This window comes from Spea bombifrons, chromosome 10 (assembly GCF_027358695.1).
Source record: "Spea bombifrons isolate aSpeBom1 chromosome 10, aSpeBom1.2.pri, whole genome shotgun sequence".
Lineage (NCBI taxonomy): Eukaryota > Metazoa > Chordata > Amphibia > Anura > Pelobatidae > Spea > Spea bombifrons.
Window position 1 is genome coordinate 14887726 of NC_071096.1, and position 21775 is coordinate 14909500.

General features: G+C 39.1%; 1 protein-coding gene across 3 annotated transcripts in view; it reads right to left on the minus strand.

Annotated features, from left to right (window-relative positions):
- RASSF7 (Ras association domain family member 7) overlaps nucleotides 1-20955 on the minus strand; it is a 32569-nt gene extending 11614 nt beyond the window's left edge. For 2 of the 3 annotated variants that reach the window (XM_053448722.1, XM_053448720.1), the window contains exon 1: nucleotides 20782-20955. The gene's annotated coding sequence lies outside the window, so the exon portion shown is untranslated. Of the gene's footprint in view, nucleotides 1-5990; nucleotides 6081-20781 lie in introns of those variants that run through there. The other variant, XM_053448721.1, reaches the window with a different exon arrangement.
- Nucleotides 20956-21775: the final 820 nt, after the last annotated feature.

Genomic DNA, 21775 nt, shown 5'->3' on the forward strand with positions numbered 1-21775 from the left:
TTTTATTACCATCAATGTAAAGCGTCTGTTGGTATATGCAGCTCAATTTTGGACACCAGTTCATAAGAATGTTGTGACTGAATTGGAAAGAACTACAAAACGACAAAGGGAAATTGAGATTTCATCTATGAAGATCATTTATCCTAAATTGGAGTTTATTTACAAAAGAGGAGCAAAGGAGTGGCCTCGTCACAATGTACAAATACATTTTAGGTCTGTATGAAGCCCTTTCAGAGGAAATCTTTACCCGCCACACACAGCACATATCAAGAGGCCACATTAGTGAAACCACCGTTCAACCGTAGATGGTGTCCTGAATTGTAAAGTTGTGTAATGCAATGCCTATGGAGGTGGTAAGCACAGGTACCATGGAGGATATGACTGGGTTACTTTATGGCAAGAAAGCATATTCAGGGGTAAACACCGGAAATTAAAGGTTGTTGATCCATAAATAAATTTAAACTGCCTATGAAGTCAAGGATTTTTGCCACCTTGTGCAAAAATTCTTATGTGCTTAGAAGTTTTTGCCTTCAGCTAAAATTAATATAATTAGAGATATCTTGGATAGGTTGAACTAATATTTATTTTTTTTACAACGATATATGCAATATCACTGTCCTCACCTGGCACGGTGACATCAGTTATGGCCTCATCCGGATAGGAAGGGTTCATTAGCAAGAACTATGAGCTAAGGTGAGCAGGTTGTTAGAGTGAATAGTACAACAGAGAGCTGCCGATTGTGCTCATTGATACTGGGAGGGAAGAGTATACCGATATCTCAGTGGGTTCACCCTGGAACAATGGAAGCTTCAATGACTTTCACCTACTCCACAGGAATCATCGCCTTACGTTTTCTGCACAACAAAAGAGGTCCCAGCGTCACTAGTATCACTCGGCCAGTGAATCCTCCAACAATGCTCTGCTCTAGGACATTATTACTTATATAAAATACACAGTCTGCCTATACAGATCACTAGAAAACAAATACGCCAACACAGAAGAACTACATAAAAAGTCATTCCACATATACTGTGCATGTCTATGTATTTAGTATAGTCCTCCCGACTGCAACAACTCATAATTACCATATTCCCCGAACCCAGAATGGTGCTTGTGAGCATATAGACCGCGTCGTCGTCTTTGGACACCAAGTGGTCATCCGGATGAGACATGAAGTGTCTCAGTAGAAAGGAACAGCTCCTAGCTTCATCTTAAATGTAACTTCTAAACATGTTAACTTTAATTTTATTGAAAACAATTATATGGAAACACTGTGCAGAATCTATGGCAGGCATGTCCAAAGTCCGGCCCGCGGGCCGCAATCCGGACTGATGAGGCCCCACAGATAAGTTGCCCAATTAAATTTGCATTTAATTTTAATGGGTCAAAGAATGTCAGGCAAAATGGTCGGCCCTCGCACATGTTCACTTCATCAAATCTGGCACTCTTCGAAAAAAAGTTTGGACCTGCCTGATCTATGGGAATGGGACTACTTTGGATGATAATTTAAAAATCCCCTTAAAAAAAGCAAACGCTGTTGGGCATCACTGTACAATTAATACACATGGGCAACGGGGCAGCTTATTTATTTTAGGCATTGAGTTTGTCTTTTAGTCTGTAAACACTCTGCTAGCAGCCGGCTAATCAAAATCAAAAACAGGAAGTCTGATGGAGAGAGAAGCCACAGAGAAATTGTATTTAAATTTGTCGCTTGACAAATAACCTGTTTGCTGAGCAAATACATATACAGGCCACAGCTTAGAGCGCTGATACAAACAAGGGGTAAATGAATACGCTTTGCCTTAACAGCAAGGAGGTGGTAACTGATATTAAGCTAATTACCGTTCCTCTCCGAAAAGACAATATTTAACAAATTAGCCAATATTTAACACCTTTAAAACAAATCAAAAGCTCCAAATCTAAACCCATTTACAGTGGGGAAAAGGCAGGTTTCCTTTCTTTCAATGGACGGCGGATTTATATCAGAATATCTTAATTGCATCTGGAAAAAGATCTGTTTGTCGACCCGAGAGATTTCTTTCCCTTCATTCTATGATGATCACAGAGACATTAACGAGGGATTTGCTTGTGCAAACCACAATTCTGGATAGGAGGATGTTCTCAGAAGGTGCGATTGTTAGAAAAGACAAATGATTTAAGCCATCATAGAAATACTGTTTGCATTTACTATCAGCTGTGACCAGGCTGCGATTCTAACTCCGTCAGTCTTTGAAAGAGTAAAGGAGAAAAGAAAAACAAATTAAATATATATATGTGTTATTAGCCCAAAAAAAAAAAAATCATAGTTTTGCAGTTTTTAGATTAACTATCATACTTATTATATTACATCTTACATATATTTTGGTGTCGCTTTGTTTCCCCAACAGAGGTCATTGTTTTTCAGATTCCATTATGCCATATTCTATAAATTGTATGTGGACCTCACCATTTAAAAACGTAAACAGCACTACCTTAGTATTATCTATTTGATGTATAGATCAAACAGACGGAAAAATCAATAAAGCGATTTCACCATAATGTGGCATGGTCACAGGTGGATTTATAATGCCTCCTATGTGCTTCCCTTGAGACCTTTTGGGAAATCTGTGGTCATGGCATTAAGATGGAACAGGTAGCGATATGTGCCTCCAATCTGACATTTTGTTTACGAACCATTCTACTACTTTCCACCTAGAAAATATTTTATTTTAGATTAGTGACAAATCTAGTGCTGTCCCATAAGCAATATAACATTGATTTCATTCCATGGTCAGTATAACAGAAAGTTCAGAGATTAGGACTTTGCTACAGTAATTGTTTTGTGGCCGGTTACTTATTAAATGTCTGATAAGAAAAAAAATGTATTAACCCTTTAATTGACACAGTTGCCATGCGTTGGATACTATTCCAGTGTTCTGTGAATCTAGAAGCATAAGCTTGCATTCAGCAGACTGATCATGTTGCAGAAAGAATGACACAACTTTACTCTAGAATAAGAGACGGTCTAACTCCAGAATACGCAAATGGATTTAGACTGGCATTGCCCATTCAAGATAAAGTATAACTCCTAATTGGGTTTGAAATACATGCTTCAGCACAATACTATGGAGCACTCTGATGTTAATGGCTTTCGTAAACCTTCTTGTCATGTATTCCTCTGTCAAACAGGGAGAAGGTTTTTCAGTCTAAAGTGGCCATGAAGGTAGCTTGAAAAAGGACATACACTCAACCAAGGTGAGGGAGGTCTGTTTATCCAGAAACATACATCTGTGTGTACAGACACATAGAGCCAAGTGGCTACATTATGTCAAGCAGTGCATTATAAGCTCCACCTGTCCTATACCTGTTTTTTTATGGAATGGTCTATACCACCACAACTGCCATTAACTGTATTCTTCCCATTTAGCAGACAATACATCACTCCCCCATAAACAAAGGAATCCTCAGGAATTCTCTGCTTCAGTAGATTTCATTAGGTTTGACTCCCTGCTTAACCCCTTAAGGACAATGGGCGGTCCCTGAACCCATTGAAAACAATGCATTTTGAGCCCGTACATGTACAGGCTTTGTCATTAAGGGGTTAATATAATGTGCCTTTTTAACTTGAGCACTCAAAGCTTACACTCCAGGATGTTTGCTAGTGAGATGCAGTTTCAACTCACCAACTTCATTACGTATTAGTAAAAGAAAACCTTGGTGGGTTTCTCCTACAAAAAAATACCCCTTGGTAAATGCATAGTTTAATTTGGGAGCTGATATATGGACTACTGCAGGAATTTGCCACATGTGGCCCATCAAAACTCATCTAACTCATCCTGAGAGGAGTAGCAGCTTCTACTACTATAACGGAAATATGTCCACAAAAGTATGTTTGCGAAAATATCTGACTATTGTTCTGTAAAAGGACAGACATTTCTTAGAGGCAACAGGTGAGTGGCCAGAAAATTCACAAAAATAAAAATAAATAAAAAAAAAAAAACAACCAATTTAGAATGAAGGCTTTGTTCTGATTAGTTCCATAGAATTTGCATCATCAAATCGGAAGATTACCAGTATCAATTTATGTTCACTATCCAGTAAAAGCAGAGGTACAAAATATGAAACAGCACCCTTTCTGCTGCATAAGAGAGCCAAACGTCGCATGTATATTTATACCTGAATTCTTTTTAACCCCTTAAGGACAACGGGCGGTCCCTAAACCCATTGAAAACAATGCATTTTGAGCCCGTACATGTACGGGCTTTGTTATTAAGGGGTTAAATAACCACAAAATGGTTTAAATAATAATTGTACATGGTGTGAGGTTCATCGATGTGCTATAGTGTGCATCGTAATGTGTGGGGGTAGACAGACAGTGTAGTTGTGAGTCGAAAGTGGCTGACAGAGCCAGACCAGGTGTTCTATTCCAGTTACCGATGCATGGAACATTAACTTCTTGCCTGCGAGTTATCAAAAGCCACCTGTACATACCAAGACCTTTTCTATATTTTACTCCATGTGATTAATGATCAAGTAAGTTTTGAACTAGCTGTAGTAGTTATTCAGATTAGACACCACTCATTACTTAAAAGGAAAGTCATGTAGTTCTAAAGGTCAAATATGATCAATACAAAACAGTCCCGAAAACGGTTCAAGCTATCCCTTTGGACTATATCAATTTTTGAATTAAAGGAACAGTAAAGCCAACTTTGTTAGCTATTAGCTGTGTTGGTGCACACCGGGTGCATTAAGAACCCAGGAATGCATAGACCCAGCAGTCCATGTCATCAGATTGTCCCCATCCATCATCCGGCAGATGTCTTATTTCAGGTTATACATGGAAGAAGAGTTGAGGTACAACGCCTATAATTTCTTACATATAATTCCCTATATTACTATGAACAAATAAATGGTAAATCTCCAAATATGTGCACTTTTGCAGAGTGCTGTGATAGTAGTCAATAGGAAAGAGTTAAAGCACAATTTTTTGCCTTCATTCTTACCACTTAGCAATAACCTCAGGCAGAATTATTAACATTCCTAGGCTCTCTCCAGACCTCCTCCCTTGCTGCTATACCAAGCTTTGACACAACTGTCTCTTGAAACCAATCTGTTATGCGAGGAACAACATTCTATAAATTGTATGTGAACAGCATTAGAAGACCACCACTAATTAATGTAAATAAAGACTGTATTAAAGGGGTACTCCAGCCATCATATGCACTTTAATGCATAAGATACCAGGACAGTATTTTTACATTTTTGTGGTGCACCTCCCTGAAAATGCATGGGGAGATCTTCAGAATCCCCACCCAAAATGCATCTGCACCTTCCCTACCCCCCCCCATCTACATTCTGTGCCTGAGATGTGTTCAACGTAACACATATCCATGCACATGATGTACTTATTTACAGTCAGCTCCAACGCTGGCTTGGCAAAAATTGCAAGCAGGGGTTTATGCGGACCCACATGCGGAATAAGTGTTCCCATTGATTTCAACCTGATGGCAGTAAGTGTTGGACAACACAGAATGGCAGTTGGAAGGCTGCAGCTTCTCCCCCAGGAGAATATGCATTCTACCTTAGTGGAACTGTCTCTTTAGCATAGTCGGACCACAGAGAAGAGGGGCAGCCCTGCGGAGCTGCAGCTTCTATCTCAGGTAAGCACTCAGAGTACTCCCGTAAGCATTGTTCTAAAAAAGGTTTGGCTGTACGGGATTGTAAACTGTCCCTTTAACAACTAACTGCAGTCAAAGGATCGTAGCTGTATGCTTCTTTGTAAAAACAGATATTGCGATAGCAGGGCTGTGACCTCCATGGGTTGAGAGAGGCATCTGCCCCAGGCCCTGCATGGCGAGGGGAGCATTTCAGCTTCACAGCTTAGTTATGGCCCTGATGATTCTTTAGCTTTAGTTGTATCAATGGCTTATTGTAATAGGGTGGGAATAATTCACTTGTGAAGAGCAGAACGGGAAGTTATCATGACTCTCCCATGCCATACACATGCATACCTGCCAACAGCCCCGAATTTGACTGTCCTGTCAAACAAGGTGGGGTTTTGGTTCATCTATAGTAAGGTGTAGCACTTCAGAAACGTGACAAACCTGCTTTAAAGACAATTTGCACTGTGAAGAAAACAAAACACTATGGTACAAGATATGCATTCATTCCACACCCAAAAACCTATAATTCTGGGTCAGGAAATAAATTAATTTTTTTTTCGTCCCATTCCATTTCTTACTCTGCCAGGAAAAACACCTTAATGTGCTGAATGTTCCCCTCAGTCTTCAAAGATTTAACGCCAGTGCTATCTACAGCACTCAGGAGAAGTGACTCTTGTAGTATAGATTGTGAATTAGTAGAGTGCACTACCGCGGCACTGCTAACACCAGGGACGCATAGCCATGCTCTAATAAACGTGTGATGCAATCGCTTTGCACAACTCCAGCAACGGTCAAGTGCACTTGCTACATTCCTAATAAAAAAAAAACGTGGACTCTAAGTATTTAACTCCGTCACTTCAGCTTACGTTCAATCAAAACATCTGTTTCTGTGACCTAAAATGTTAGAATAACAAAGTTTCAGATTGAAGCGAACGATGATCCTCACCCGGATGTCACGGTAGAATTTAATCTCTGTGGAGCCAAGCTTTGCAGTGCGTGACCTGCGCGCCCAGCGTCTGCTGCTAATACCGTCATGCCACGTTAATAAACTTGGTGGCTTTTGGCGACTGCCAGATGAAGGCTGGAGAACGGCAGCATGTATTTTCCTGCAACCCAGCTGGAGATTCACCTGTTCCTAACAGCATGTAGCACCCCTTAGCGTGCACGGGACATCATTCTGCACAAAATTGGGTCACATTTTTGTTTCAGAAAATCAGCCCAGTGTATTCTTGCGTAAAATGTGTACTCACCCAATAAGAAAAAATAAGTTTACAGCGCGTATCAACACTGAACATACTGTATGTGATCGATTATAAGACAAGGTTTTTTTCAGAGCAAATGCTGCCCCCACCAGACACCAGGGAGTCAGAAGCACTGGTCGGGGGGGGGGGCATAAGGCTTTTCTGGAGGCAGAGTGCCTCATGATATGCCTTTTGACCCCCTTTATGCCACTCTGCCTCCAGAAATGCCTTATAACCCCCTATATTCCACTATGTCCCATCATATGCCCCTGGGATATGGGGTCATAAGGAATTTCTGGAGGCAGAGTGGCATATAGGAGGTATACAGCATTTCTGGAGACAGTGGCCTATAGGGGGTTAAAAGGCATATCATGGGACAGAGTGGAATATAGGGGGTATAAGGCATTTCTGGGGGCAGATGTGCAACTGGAGTGGTAGGTTGGCAAATAAAAGGAAATTAAAAATTCTCAATCATAGCTTTTATTAAATTTTTCTCTAGGGTCATCTTATATTCAGGTTGTTTTTTCCCCCTTAATCAATATTCAGATTTTGGGGGGCGTCTTATAATCGAGCAAATACGGTCCTTAAAGCATTAACAGGTACAGTTATGTGCATATATTTCAGCTTTTATACAGTATATGCCTAAATGGATCCAAGGCAGTCATCAAATCTCAATGTATAAATGATGTCTGATGCCCTATTAACAGACCCAGTTGACTTTAGATGAAATATCAAAACAAATTTTGTTCCCAATCTCCATTACATGCGTCCCAATGGATAACATGTTCCTTTGAAGGTATGGAGGTTTACATTTAAAAGCAAGGCTTGGGAGCTAAAATTGTAAAATACAATTAGATTGACTGTTAGCCATTGCTAGTAGCGCAGTTCTATTTGGATAAAAGTTTCTAGGGGGCTCATGCCCCTGCATCACATGTATCTTGGCCTCCAGTACAGATCGTTTATGTCATTGTCACATGCTGGTAGAAAAATTTGTGATCAATGCCCCAAAAGCCACATGTGGGAGCAGGCAGGAATAATTAATGCTAAGATAACAGATAAATCTTACTAGTATAAAGCCAGAACCTTATGGCTGATAAACCAGTTTACTTTTATTAAAATTGAACTGTACGTAGCTTTTCATCTATATATATTCGATGTCATACTGGCTATCAAAATGTATAGGTACAATTTCTCACCAAAATGACACCCTTTTTTATGAAAGGTGTAATTTATATTGACAATGGAACGATTTTAGAGTTGTGCAATGCCCACTACTTCTGTGATTATGTGGAGATATTCTGACAATTATTTTTAGATGGGAACGCTTTGAGCCTCAGAGTTGGTAAACCCCTCCAGTAGCTGTAAGAATTGCTTCCGTAGACACAGATAATCTTAAACAGCAATCATTACCCATCACAGATAATTGTACACGGCAAAAGGTTCTGGTAGTTGGTCAGGTTAATCTGAGGTTATCCTCACGTGATCACAGCAGGATCAATCAATGGCTTAATTATTTTGACAACTCAATGTGCAACGTACAGAAAACCTGTACTGTTCTGTAGGGCAGGTTTTCCCACTAGGAAAAACTGTTGCTCGCCTAGGGCACTTGAGGTTTGGAGAGCAGTAGCGCGGTAGTTATGGTACTTGAACGTTAACAGAGTAAATGTTGGGATCTGCACCAAACCAAACACCAAATGCATTCCAAAGAATACAGAAGGTAATAGCTCAGACAACTCTTGGACATTTCAAGTTGTCCAGCCCACCTGCTGGGAGCTAGGAGGATGAAGCAGGATAAAAGGGGTCTATAGTTTGCTTGAACGTTTGTTGCTGGAAAATTACCTTCACCATAGGCCAGAGTTATCAGACTTATTGGAGATGTAGTAAAAAAAAAAAACAAACAAAAAAAACCAGCATAGTCTCATTCCATAATAATTTCTTTATAACGCAAGAGATTGTTCATGGAGCTGATACAAACGTTGACCTGTCTAAAGCCTACTGTCAATCAGCAAGATAGTTACACTGACAGATGACCTTTGCTACATTCCAAATCACTCGAATCCTTTCACCATATTATACTAGGATATCTGCTTTTGAAACCCACCTATACAATTACACTCTCCAGTGACATTTTCCTAGTATACATCTTCTCAAAAATATTTAAGAATTAGAAACTTACAGCTGTACAAAAAAAACCTCACTAAATGAATCAAAGTAAATTTGACCAAGATATTTTGTTTTTACGTGGAATAAAAAAAAAATATTTTCTACTATAAAAACAAAAGCTTCCAATCTCTGTAGTACTGCCTTTTGTTACTTACATCAGCCGAAAACAGATTTTAGAGAATTTCTACAAAAAACGGTGATTGGGAATAACACATTTAGCCCATTCCATTTGGACTACAGTTTAACAGGTTGGATGGGAAAAAATAACTGAGAATAACTGAGAATGTTGTAGAACTTTACTCAGTCTGAGTTCTGGATAGTCTTTAGATTTATTTAAAGTACATGTAGTTTGATTTTATGACTTTGGTCGAAAGAAGAAGATAAAATGGTGATTTTCATGGGTGGGAAGCTTTCTGGAGTATAAATATAACATTTTGTATAGTTGTTTGTTTTTTTTTTTTTTTGTTTTTTTTTGTTTTTTTTTTTTTACACATGTTAAACTAGATTAATTACCACAGAGATGCTTCAGGCAAAGCTACCCAGCCCTTCTGTATGAAGACAATGGGGCTTTTATCAGGATGCCAGAGGGTGTAACCTGTATTTTGGCAGGGAAGCACAAGAATGAAATATATGTTTTTTGATTGACAGTCCTTTGTTATGTAGACACTACATATATAGACACATACAACAGTCAAGTTAGGATAAACTATTTTTTTTTTCCATTTGACGACAGATAAGAACCATTTGGCCCGTCAAGTCGGCCCATTTTTCCTGATGTAAAGACCCAAGCCTTAATCAGTCTTAGAATCGGGATAGCTTTATGCCTATCCCACACACGTTTAAAGTTCTCTCAGTGTATTAGTGACTTCTGATGGGAGGTTTTCCCATTTATCTACCACCTTCTCAGTAAAGTAAAACTTTAGCGTACATGACGGAAATCTATGTAAAATGTACACAGTGAGTAACTATTGCCAGGCAGAAAGTACCTGTTGCTAAAATAGCTTACAAATCTCCTTTCTAAAACGTATAACTTTTGTTTCTTTAAAATTGTAAAATAGATGGTCCTTTCATTATTATTTAGCATTATATCAGATTCCGCAGAGCTTTACAAAGGGTAGACAGCACATAACAAGTTAGCACATAACATACTGAAACCGGTGAAGAGGGCCATTTAAAGAAGCAAAAAACCTTTTTTTTTTTTTTTTTTACTTTTACTGTAGTGGTTCTTTGATATTGTAAGTACCCTAAAAACTTCTAATTCTGTATTTTTAAAATTATTTTGATTTGGTGCTCAGAAAAAGCCTGATATTTACTGAGATTTAATGAAAGAGTGTAAACTACCCTTAAAAAAGGAACCTGTTCTCTCATCACATTTGATTTCTGATGGCTGGGAATTTTATTGTTATTATAATGAAAGAGATACTAGTCAAGCTTAAAAGGAACTTTCATCCTATTGTGGAATCTGTTGCCAAGCCGCATTACAGGACCAATTAGACAAAGGGGAAAGCAACCTAATGAGGCGGACATGTTTATTGGATTAACGAGCCATTCCCACGTAGAACCACACTGACCTACTAAGTACCATTTTTGATAGAACAAAATGATACTTTCCATGTGTATAATCTAAATTAAAAGAACTTTCATTATAGCTCTAATAAGGATATAGAAAAGCTAAGCCCTCAAGGACGACTCGTCAAACTTTTAGGATTTTTTGGATCTACGAATCAAGCATTTAACACTATATGCATCACAGAGAAGTTGTCCATGACTGAAGAACTATTGAATCTGCTGGATTTAGACAACCCTGATTTATTGACTCATACACTGGATAATGGCAATGCCTAAAATCCAATGTATAATTGAAGATCACTCTGTGTCTCACTTCCCCAACCCCCTCTTTCCAAATCTCTACATTGGTTTTGCCTGTCAGCCCCTTCTCTTATCTCGTACCTGACACTAAAAGGGTCTTTTGTACGGGTAGACAATGCCTCTCCCAGCCCCTGTAGGGAGAGCTATTAATTCACCCAGAGATGAATAGGTCTTTTGTATTGTCGGCATCTATTACAAAACCATATCAGAGAAATAAAATATGCAGGATGCCCCTAGCTTGTATGATTCTCCAAAACTTGTAACCAGTAAGGGGATATGGAGAATCACATGAAAACAGATAATTCCGGATTTCCCAATAGTTTCTTTATCAGAACAAATTTGTAAAAAAATATTTGAGTTTCGTCTCCTTGACTCTCGGGTATTTACAAAATGTACATGACATCATCAATTAATCTTTTACAAATTTAGCTATAATGTTAAACAGCCTATTCTCCTCCTACTGAATGATCAGAGGATGGGGAGACTTAATATATCTACGTTACCGGAGAAAATATGTCTGTTGCTTTAATAGGTACAAAATTCTAATTTTATTGTAAAATAAATACAAAAACATCTATAAAATCCTGATTTTTAAACATGTAAATTTCTTTACACACACACACACACAACTATATAGGGATGCATCTGGAGGCTCCTTTGGCATATTCTTGCAAACTCCACCTTTTTTATAGTACATGATTGTGTCACTTGCTTCCATCACACCATGTTAATATTTTTTGCAATGATGTCCAAATATCTTGTGTAAATATGATATTAGGGAATCTTAACCTCATGAACATTTCTACCTGATTCTGTGATAAATACAAATTGTTAAGGATATTAGTTCCCAAGAGGATATTATCAAGAATTATACAGGTCAGTCCAAAACTTTTTTTTTTTTTGACATCTGCACATGAAAAGAACATCTGAGTTTGCTGCGAGTCTGTGTGTACCAATGTATTTCTGGCTGATTATAGGGTGTATTCCCTGCAGTCTTGCCAGGGAACCGGCATTTAAATGTGCACAGAGTTACACACATAGGCCCCATTTTGCAAGAGGTGTGATATGCTTTGTAAAATAGAGAGTACATAATGTGACCTTAGGAGGCGTTCTACATTAAATATGTTCTTCTAGTTAGTGTGTCGGTGCATATGTTCTAGGTCACATTTTGCTTAATGAAGATTACATAATCTTGGAGTGGTGAAAGTTAAAACAGCGATGGGTTTACGTGACAGAATGTAAGCCGAGTATCTGCCATTACTTCATAGAGACTTTATAACTTCTTGCATATTAGTGCAAACTACAAAGCTGTGTCATCAGTTTTGATTATTATTCTGTTCCATTCACCGTTTGTACCCTATAGGCATTATTATGATTATTTCACCGTTCACAAGTTATCAGCATAGACCACATAGCTAAACCTCTAAAAAATGCCCTCCATATCTTTACCCCACTGATTGTATTCCAAATGGAGATAAAAGGAAATGAATTGTAGGGAAATTTCCAGTGGTCGAATGAGATGATGATGCCAAATGAATCATAAAACCACATAAGCCCTTTTTAGGTGGTGTTTATGTACAGTGTTGATAAACTGTTTTTTGTTGCTTTTTCATTAATGCTTGGTCTGCAACCTAAGCTTCTGATCTCACCTCTAAAGAATGGACTCCTGTACCATGTGACAGTGCTGATAAGGAAGGGACTAAAATGGAACCTTATCCAACCCCCTCCCCATATGCACACACACATAAAACACAGTCAAAAATGATGTTAATCATTAAACCAGCTTCAGAAAGACCGTGAGTAAACACATTCACTATTTACGCACTATTCATATCAGTAAAGAAACTTACAGAAAGCAGTCTTAATAAACTATTAGCGTTTAGTACACTACTAGTTCTAAAAGGGTTAATCATATTAGGTTATTGTTTCCACAAAAAAGTGCAGTAAACTAGCTAACTACATATTACATAGAATTGGATAGCTGATAGGAACCGTTCGGCCCATCTAGTTTGCATGGTTTAAGTCTCTTACCGTATTTACCCATTTACCACTTCCGGGGCCAGAGGGGGGGGCATGGTTTAAGTCTCTTATCGTATTTACCCATTTACCACTTCCGGGGCCAGAGGGGGGGGCAATAAGCCTTTATATACACAGTATGATCAATATTGTGATTTTTTTATGCTTGAAGGGAATTGGACAATTGTCTGTCCTTTCTATAGCTATGAGTTCCAAAGACATTTAGAATACAAAGAAACAGGTGTCTGATATAAACATATGTAGAGGCTATCATCACTTGTATAACACAGGTGTGTAACTGTATACACGCATCATACAGATGCTCAATACATAAAGAATGCCATGGAAAGAAAATACAACCCCTGGACTATTAGGTCTGGTATGGTCCGACTATACATCAGTTCCTATTGGCTTACAATGTAATTTAATGACTTAAAGCGTTGACTTTACTGCAGACATATGAAAATCCCACTAGAGGCTGATCATAGTTAAAAGATGGAGTAAAACGCAAACACCATAGACTGAAGTGCACATACAGTCAAATCTTCAGTGAACAGTTTTGACATGAACGATCATCGCGATGTTATATGCCTAAAGACGAAGCTGCCGGTGACATATTCTGGTATAAGCCTAGGGGTGACAGATCCACAGGGGAGACATGCTCCCTCGTACACTGCTGCTCAGTGAGCTGGTTGTACGGGAGATCTCTTGACCTCCCCAATCACCAATTTGTACCATGGAAGCCCTGTGCAGTGAGATAAGATGTCATATCCTGGTGCTCAGAGTAAAGATGGCGGACATAGAGGGTTAAATACGTCTGTGAAAGTAGTTCTTGTGTCCCCGACAGTTGTTAGTTAAGAGTAAAGTTAGGACAGTGGTTTTTTAAACCTACTATTAAATGATATCAATAAATACAACCAAAATGGAATTTCTCAAACATGTAGCAATGTATACTTTGTTCATCATAGTACGAATGCACATAATAAATTTGCATTTTGTCCCTTAGTGTAATAAAAGTATTCTCTTGAGAACAGGCTACATTCCCATAACAATTTTAAAAGCTCATAAATTGTTTTTTTTGGACCAATATAAATAAAAAAAACACAGAATGATCTCACTAAAAGAAAAAAAGATGTGTTACTAGTTGACCTTTTAAAATATTGAATCAATTGTGGGTTTTATCCAGATCTGAATTCTGGGTATGTGTAACCCTCCCCCAGTGCAAGTCTCAACGGTCCTGATTCACCCTCTTACCATATTATTTGCTAATGTTATGTATTCATTGGAAATATGTAGAGCCAGAAAGATGGCACAAAAATCTTGCTAGTGGGGGTAAAGCTCTATAAGCCACGGTAACCTATATTCTGGGATAGTCCCCTGGTAGAGGGCAGGGGTCTTAAGAAATGTACTACATGCTAAATGGAATAAGTTAGTCCTGAGAATAGCTGGACGAGTTTACGTAGTTTCTGGCAGGCTGGCTGGCTGGCTGGTTGGCTGGCTGGCTGGTTTCTCCTGCCTGTGAGCTGCACAATGTGGAGGTGACTAGGATGCACCTGCACGGAGAAGGCAGAGCTCGATGCATCAGACCAGATCATGATGAAAGGCTAGCTCTGTAAAGAGAGTCATTGCTTTGATCTGCAGGTGTGACAGGGGGAAGAACACTTAAAAGAACATGGGAGAGCGACATTATTAGCCACTTTACTGTTAGCAGAGACAAAAGGGTAAATAAAAAAAACCACATACACCAAATAATGTTCTATATAACCGATTACTAGCGTCACTATTTTTATTATTTACAGATGGGTATTAACGTATTAATAATTACACGTTACACCTGCTGTAAAAAGAAAACACTCCTTTAATCCTATCAGCTTTTATACAGATACTGCCAGTTAAGGCTTTCACCATACTGCAATGTCAAATTTTAGATATCTGCGGAATTGGTCAGGATTCATGAAGCAAGAACAAATGCTGGTACTCCTTGCCAGGCCAAGAGTAAAGCTTCCCCCCCTTGGGCCCCCGCAACTAAAAGTGGAGGTCAGCCACAAACTTCCCACAAACTTTTTCTTTCAGTTTATATGTGTGCTGCTGGGTCCAACTGGTGATGCACAATGGGAGACAGTGTTATTGGAGAGGTCCAAAACGGCAGCTGCTCAGACTTCCACCTCGAGGCAGTCATACATGTCGAAGGGCCCGAGGGACAGCTGCCATTTGCCCCTAAAGTAAGCCTGGGCACGGGTCAGCTGCTCACTTTACCTGCCCCAAGGATAGCCCTGCCTGCCAGCTGTCATGGTACAGTCATTGTATTTCTGTGTTACTGAAAAAGAAAACAGACCACAGGTCCCCGTGTTCCAACCTACTTGGGGAGGCTAGTATAATGTAAAGTAACACGTATACCAAGGGAATCAATACCAGACAGAGGAGCACATGAAGGGAACAAATATCTAAGCCTTCTGAAGAAACAAGGCTGTCTCCAACGATGCCACGGTCCTAGGCCCAAACTTACCTTAAGAGTCCACATTACTTGTGATAGAGCATGTCACTGTCAAGTGACCATGTGGACCATGGACTTTTGGAGAGATCTATGATGCCCCTGCTTACCGACCCAACAGCATTTTCCGGAAAAAAAAAAAGCAAAGTGAAAAGGAGGTCTATACACCAACAGCCCTCCCTCACACAATATGCAGACTGGAGCATCGGAACATGACATCATATGTCAAGATGCACCAGCCTGCACACTGTAGGAGTGAGTGTGGTCCTCCTTAAATAGCAAATTACAAGGGATCAAAGAGAACCTCAAGGCTGCATTTCATAAAGACACACCTTACTGTAGCTGCTTTGTACAGGGATTTTAGATAAAGTAATAATAAAAATGGTTATTATTTTAAGTAGAGTGCTAGCTGTATGCAATGATACAGTCTGCAATTTTACACAGTGTGCTTATTTTTTATGTGATAATTGCTCTTTATGTTTACTTAAGCTAGATTTTCATTTAAATAGACATTATGCCCCAATAAGAAAGACACCCAAGAATTTTTTTTTGCCACCACTGCTTATGTGCAGCAACAAAACTCTCCCTAATGTCAACCTGAGCCAGGTATACTAAGCAATTAACCCCCCCCACGTACATTTAGGTCCAGGGGACGGACTGACCCATTGGGCACTTACTCCAGGCAGCCTTGGATGAAGGGATGGGTCCCCATGAGTGTGATGGCCCTCAAGGGGGTGTCTGGATTGACAGTCCTCTGAGTACCTATAACCTCAGGGGGTGAAGGGGTCTCAAGGGATTGTCTGGGGTGAGGGCCCATCAGCCCCCTGTGCTGCCCAGGGAAGTGATAAGACCTCAAGAGGGTCTGCAATGAAGTTCAAGGGGTGATAGACATCCTATTCTAGACACCTTTACCGGTCTATCACATCCCTGAGATGACATCACGCCCAACAGCCTCATTCCTTCACAACAGACAGGCTTGAGTGTAGGGTAGGGTACCTAAGTGTGTGATAGCAGCTCCCTTGAGAGCCCTTCAACCACTGAGGCTCACCTCAAGAAGGTGTCTGGGATGAAGTTATCATCCCACTGATATGCCATCACCCTGCTGCACTCATCCCCCTTCCCTCCGAGATCATCTGGGTTGAAGGGATAGATGCTTTAGGGAAAGGGGGGTGGCATCTCAAGGTGTTTGGGCGGCCCTCAAAGGGGTGTTAGACAAAGTAACCTTTACCGATGTGAAGGGATGCGTATATACTCTTAATACCCATCACCCTTTGATGACCACCTTATAAACCCATAGATATTCACTCCCTGTGAACTCAGATCTTTGCCTATGATGTATGCCAAAACATCAGCAGCCATGCCAATCTACTGTAAGTTTTAGGGTAAGCATTCATAATAGTTGGTGAATTTATATTTGGTAGAACATTTCTATACAAGAACACCTATTTTCTGTCAACATTTAAATATGCTTTCAATGCGCCTTTGTACTTCCTAGTTTTAGTTCTTGTTTACAGCGATAGTAAATATACAGTACTGAAAAATCTAAAAGGAAATATTTATGGTTACTTGTGCAGTATTGTATTTTTCAATTTCTGCTCGTATTTAATATTTAACAAATTATATTAATAGATATAAATATAAAAAAATAGATATGTGGGGGATCATGATAGGGCATTGTTATGGGAGTGGCATCAACATGGGGGGCATGAATTTTTGTTGATTGGCCCCTGAACAGGCTGGTTGATAAAAAAATGGCTACTTATCTATCTTGGCCAAACGCAGCCTTAGCATGGCTGACAAAAGGCTAGGGGGCCCGTGGCATAGCCTAGTCTACTTTATAGGTAATTTAAAGCCCAAAACCACACAACGAATTTTGGGGCTTAAATTACCCAAATTTTCACTGTTATGATAATGACGACCCTTGTTCTTGTGTGTAATCTGCTTTCTGATTCTAACTTGTTACCCCGATAATCAAAATACTGTAACCCAAAACGCCTCCCCAAATTTCAGAGATGATAAAACAGCCATTCTTTGTCCCAATCTGCGTAGCAAGGACTGCAGGCTTCATTATATTACACCAGCGTTTTAGCGGAGATAAGGTCCGCAGCCCATGAATAATTACGATCAATAGGCTTTCCCGTAAAAGTTCCCTTAATTGTTACAGATCTAAAAACTGCAACATGCATCATACTTGATAATGCGTAGGAGTTTCTCTCTGGTCTTTGAAGCGGGAGGGTTACCTTGCACAAGAATGCTAGGAATCTAAGCAGCGCCTAGCGCTGCCAGCCTCTCTGTTGTGAAAAAGGAATCGAAGAATGGGTTGTAAAACCAGACTTGCTCCTTAATGGTATCATACACAAGGAGGGGCCAGCTGGTGTTTACAATGGCTTCCACACCATTAGACTTAACCTTTTGTGTATTTTTTTTGCATAGCAGTGCTAGAAGTTTGCTTTTAGGCTTATTTCTACATTTCCGGGAAATATTAGATTCTCAATACACACATGTAGTAGACTGGCAGCACGAAAGGCTACATTGCTATCTAAGGAATCGTATCTTACTTTTCATTTATAATACGAGACGTAATTTACACCTGCCAAGGATACGTCCGCCTCTAAATACGAAGCTAGCTCACGAGAGTCGCAGCAGGGCCCACACTGATCACATGACCGCGTGGCTTCCATGGCAGGTAACTATGCTTTTATCATACACAGGTGAGAACAGCCAACTAGACTTGTTCATTAAATAGCCAAAGCTTGTACAGCTTCCTCATATGACATTATTATTCACATGCTCAATGAAAAACGCACAGTCCGTATTTAATATATTAGATTGTACAGTATCACTAGATTTAGATGTGTCTAGAATACATATGGTATTTGGAAAACACAAGATTATAGTACCCGCGATGTCACTTAAATCTATGTCTGCTAACGAAACCCATTTACTATGGCTTATTAAATGAAATTACCCAAAATAATCTGTCCAACACCAGCAGTTCAAAGCAGGTATCAGTGATTCTGCCCTTGAATGTCATCGTATAACTCTCCATTAACAATCAATGTGTTTATTGTCAAAATCTTTATATCGTTTTGTCACTATGGGAATTTTTTTTTAACATAAACCACTAACCCTGGCTAACATGTTACTATTAGCTCAAATACAATCTGCCTGAGTTAATAACGGAAAATTACTCTGAGGTGAGAGATACAAAAAATGAGTTATGTGATAAACTTTCATTCTAGACCCACAGGTTTGTTCCTATGACAATGCCATCATGCTGGTGGAAAGCTTATCAGGTCTGTTGTAAGACTCTGTGACATAAAATGAAATGTTATTTTTTGGTGAGAAATGTATTTGGTGGACTAAGCCCTTCAGAGCTCGTCTATCCTTATGGGTGCAAGAAAGTCAAGAGACTCCACTTACATACCCCAGGCGAGCATTAGTTCTTATCACCCCCTCCTATATGTACTTGCTTGCTAACATAGAAGAGAACACAGCTTAGTGCCCTAGGTAGCTGTCTAGTTACTTACATGGCAGACTATCTAATGAAGCCCCTCCAGACAATTAAAGATTTTTCTTTCTTGTACCGGTTTTCATCCCACATGACTTGCCCTTACAGCATCTGATATAGGAGTCACCACTGCAGACATTGGCTACTAATGGCACATAGAAAACCAAGTTTAAAGGGTAATTTGAGTCATTTGGCTTATCTGCCCTGAACATTTCACAGCCCTTTATCATATATTCAGGATAGGACATATCCCACATTGTATCAAGCTTCACAACTTCAACTCGTTGAAGGTCTTGCATGGCCTGACTCCAATCTTTACTCATGTTGAAATTGTTATGTTTGTCATGATACTTTTGCCGATTACGGTATTCTACAATGTATACATATAGTACCCTTACCTGTCACATTCAATTTCAAAACTGAAGGACACGATCGAATCATCTAAGCCAAGAGCCCAAAAGTTCTTGATTTGATAATCAGTTCAATCAACATCCTTTTCGGGACAACTTCACAGCAAACTAAGAAAAACCTGCCTTCAAGATGACATAGTCAAACCGAACATCTTTCACCCCAAGACTCTTGTCACAGGTTTGAGAATGTATTACAAGGCAAGGAGTTACTGAGGAATGTGTAACCCCTTCAGTGCCACGGGAGAGAGGTATGCAATTCACAGAGCTGAGGAGATCATGCTTCTTTCACACCAAAAAAGATAATGGTGACAGAAAGAGATCCAACCAATGCTTTCTGCAATTAACCCTTTCATTACAATACTGGTAATTTGGGTTTTTTTTTTTTTAAAAAAAAAAGCAATCCCACCGTTTTTTTCTTTGTTGAGGAGTACTTAACTTTAACTAGAATCCGAAAAAGCGGACAACATATGTTCTGTCTTCCAATAATACTCAGCTTAAAAAGTATTGATTATATAATATATAATGTGTGTGTTTGTGGTAGTTTAAACTGGTTGTGCTATATCTTAACCTTTAAAACTAATAGGTGTAGGAAGCGTGATGCCTTCTGCTGTGAAATAAGGGGACAAGGTGATCTTTATAACTACTGATAGCGATTATCTAATTGACACATTTAGACAGAATACTTTGGTGCTCACTAAATATTCTCCTAAAACCACCAGATATCCCGAACCCCAGAGACTGGAGCCATAGCTTAAAATACTAAAACAAAGCACCATTTCTTATCCAGGCATATTGCAGTGATTCTAGACAAAATTCCCCAATTAGTAAACATAATAGGAATCATCCAATTGGAATTTTATAGTTATTTATTTTTTAAGCATTATAATTCTTGATTCGTCTTGACAAATGTGACCCAATGTGTATAAATGTTGTTTCACTTTGACTTTTGTTATAACAACATTTTCTACATTGTTTTGAAATTGTTTACACGTTACTATGTTTATTTAAAAATATAACAAAAACGTTTTTGGCCAAAAGGTAAGTTGATACTCGTATGCTACCCCACCATATGTTTCCACTGGCTTCTGGAGGAGTCACTAAATTGATAATTCAGATTAAAATTTCAGGCAAATGTTTTACACACCTCACTGCATTTAATACAATATTTTTCTACAGATATCCTGGTTTTGGAAGCTGCTGTCATCCAGCCAAGTTTAATCAGGCAAATCATCCACCGGTTTAAATTGGTTCTAAATCAAGAGAACTCTAGATCTGAGTACAAAATGATAAAATAATCTACATTGGCTTCTTTAACAGGCACCATAAGAGTAAAGCGGAAAAAAAAAGAACTGAGATGCATTTAACAAAAGAAACCACACAAGATATTCAGGCTTAACCTGTGGTGTTGATCGAAATGATACGACAAAAGTTGGCCTACCTGTCAAGACTGAATGTTGTCATTGATTTCTGGAGACAGTCAAAATCCTGTTTATTTTTATACGGATCCAAAAAGATATCTGGAAGACGAGAACAAATCCAGTTGAAGTGTCACTACTACACCTTAGTCTGGCAGCCCTGATCAGCTGATCCTTCCCCCACCCTGCACTATCCTGGAATGAAAGCCAGGAGCAACCTGCTGCATACCAGCTTACTCTGATTGGCCAGCCCCTGGACTCCTGTTCCCCGCCCACATGCACTGTTCACCTATCAAAGGCCGCACAAGCCTAGTATGCAGGTGTGGGCAGGGTTAGGTGTCATCTGGTAGGTGATGTAATTCTCCAGAGAATTTAGGTGTGTTTAACTCCATCATGCCTGGAGAAAACTGAATACTCCATGTTTTCCAAGTGCAGAATTGCATCTTTTTCTTTAATATGCCCAAAAAGAGAACATCACAGTTGCCGCTTTTACATAAAAAAGTATAGTTATTCTAAAGCTATGTAACATCACTATATATATATATATATATATATATATATATATATATATTGTTGTTTATCGTTTAACATTCGGACTTGTCAGGTATTATTATTTACCAAATTATGCAATATAATCATTTTTACCAACCATTTGTAGAAAATTATATTAGGTGATTATATGAGTAAATCTTATAATTTCGTTTAGACGGATGTTATTTTATGTAGAACAAAAAGTAAAACTTGATGTATACCTTTAAACATCATACATCCGTCTATTGAAAATGTGATTTTTTAAACTACCCTATAGCAATACACATGAACGCATTCCATTACTGTTTGTTTGAAGGTCATGCTGGTGACAATGACTAAGGCAGGGACAAAACACCAAATCCACCCACGCAGCTCAGAAGCACATATGAATACCTGTTGGTTATGGGAGACAGGCTCAGCTATAATGTATAGATTGCCTTCCCATGTGGTCTGGTAATGTTAGGGCAACCTGCAGAATACCATTTG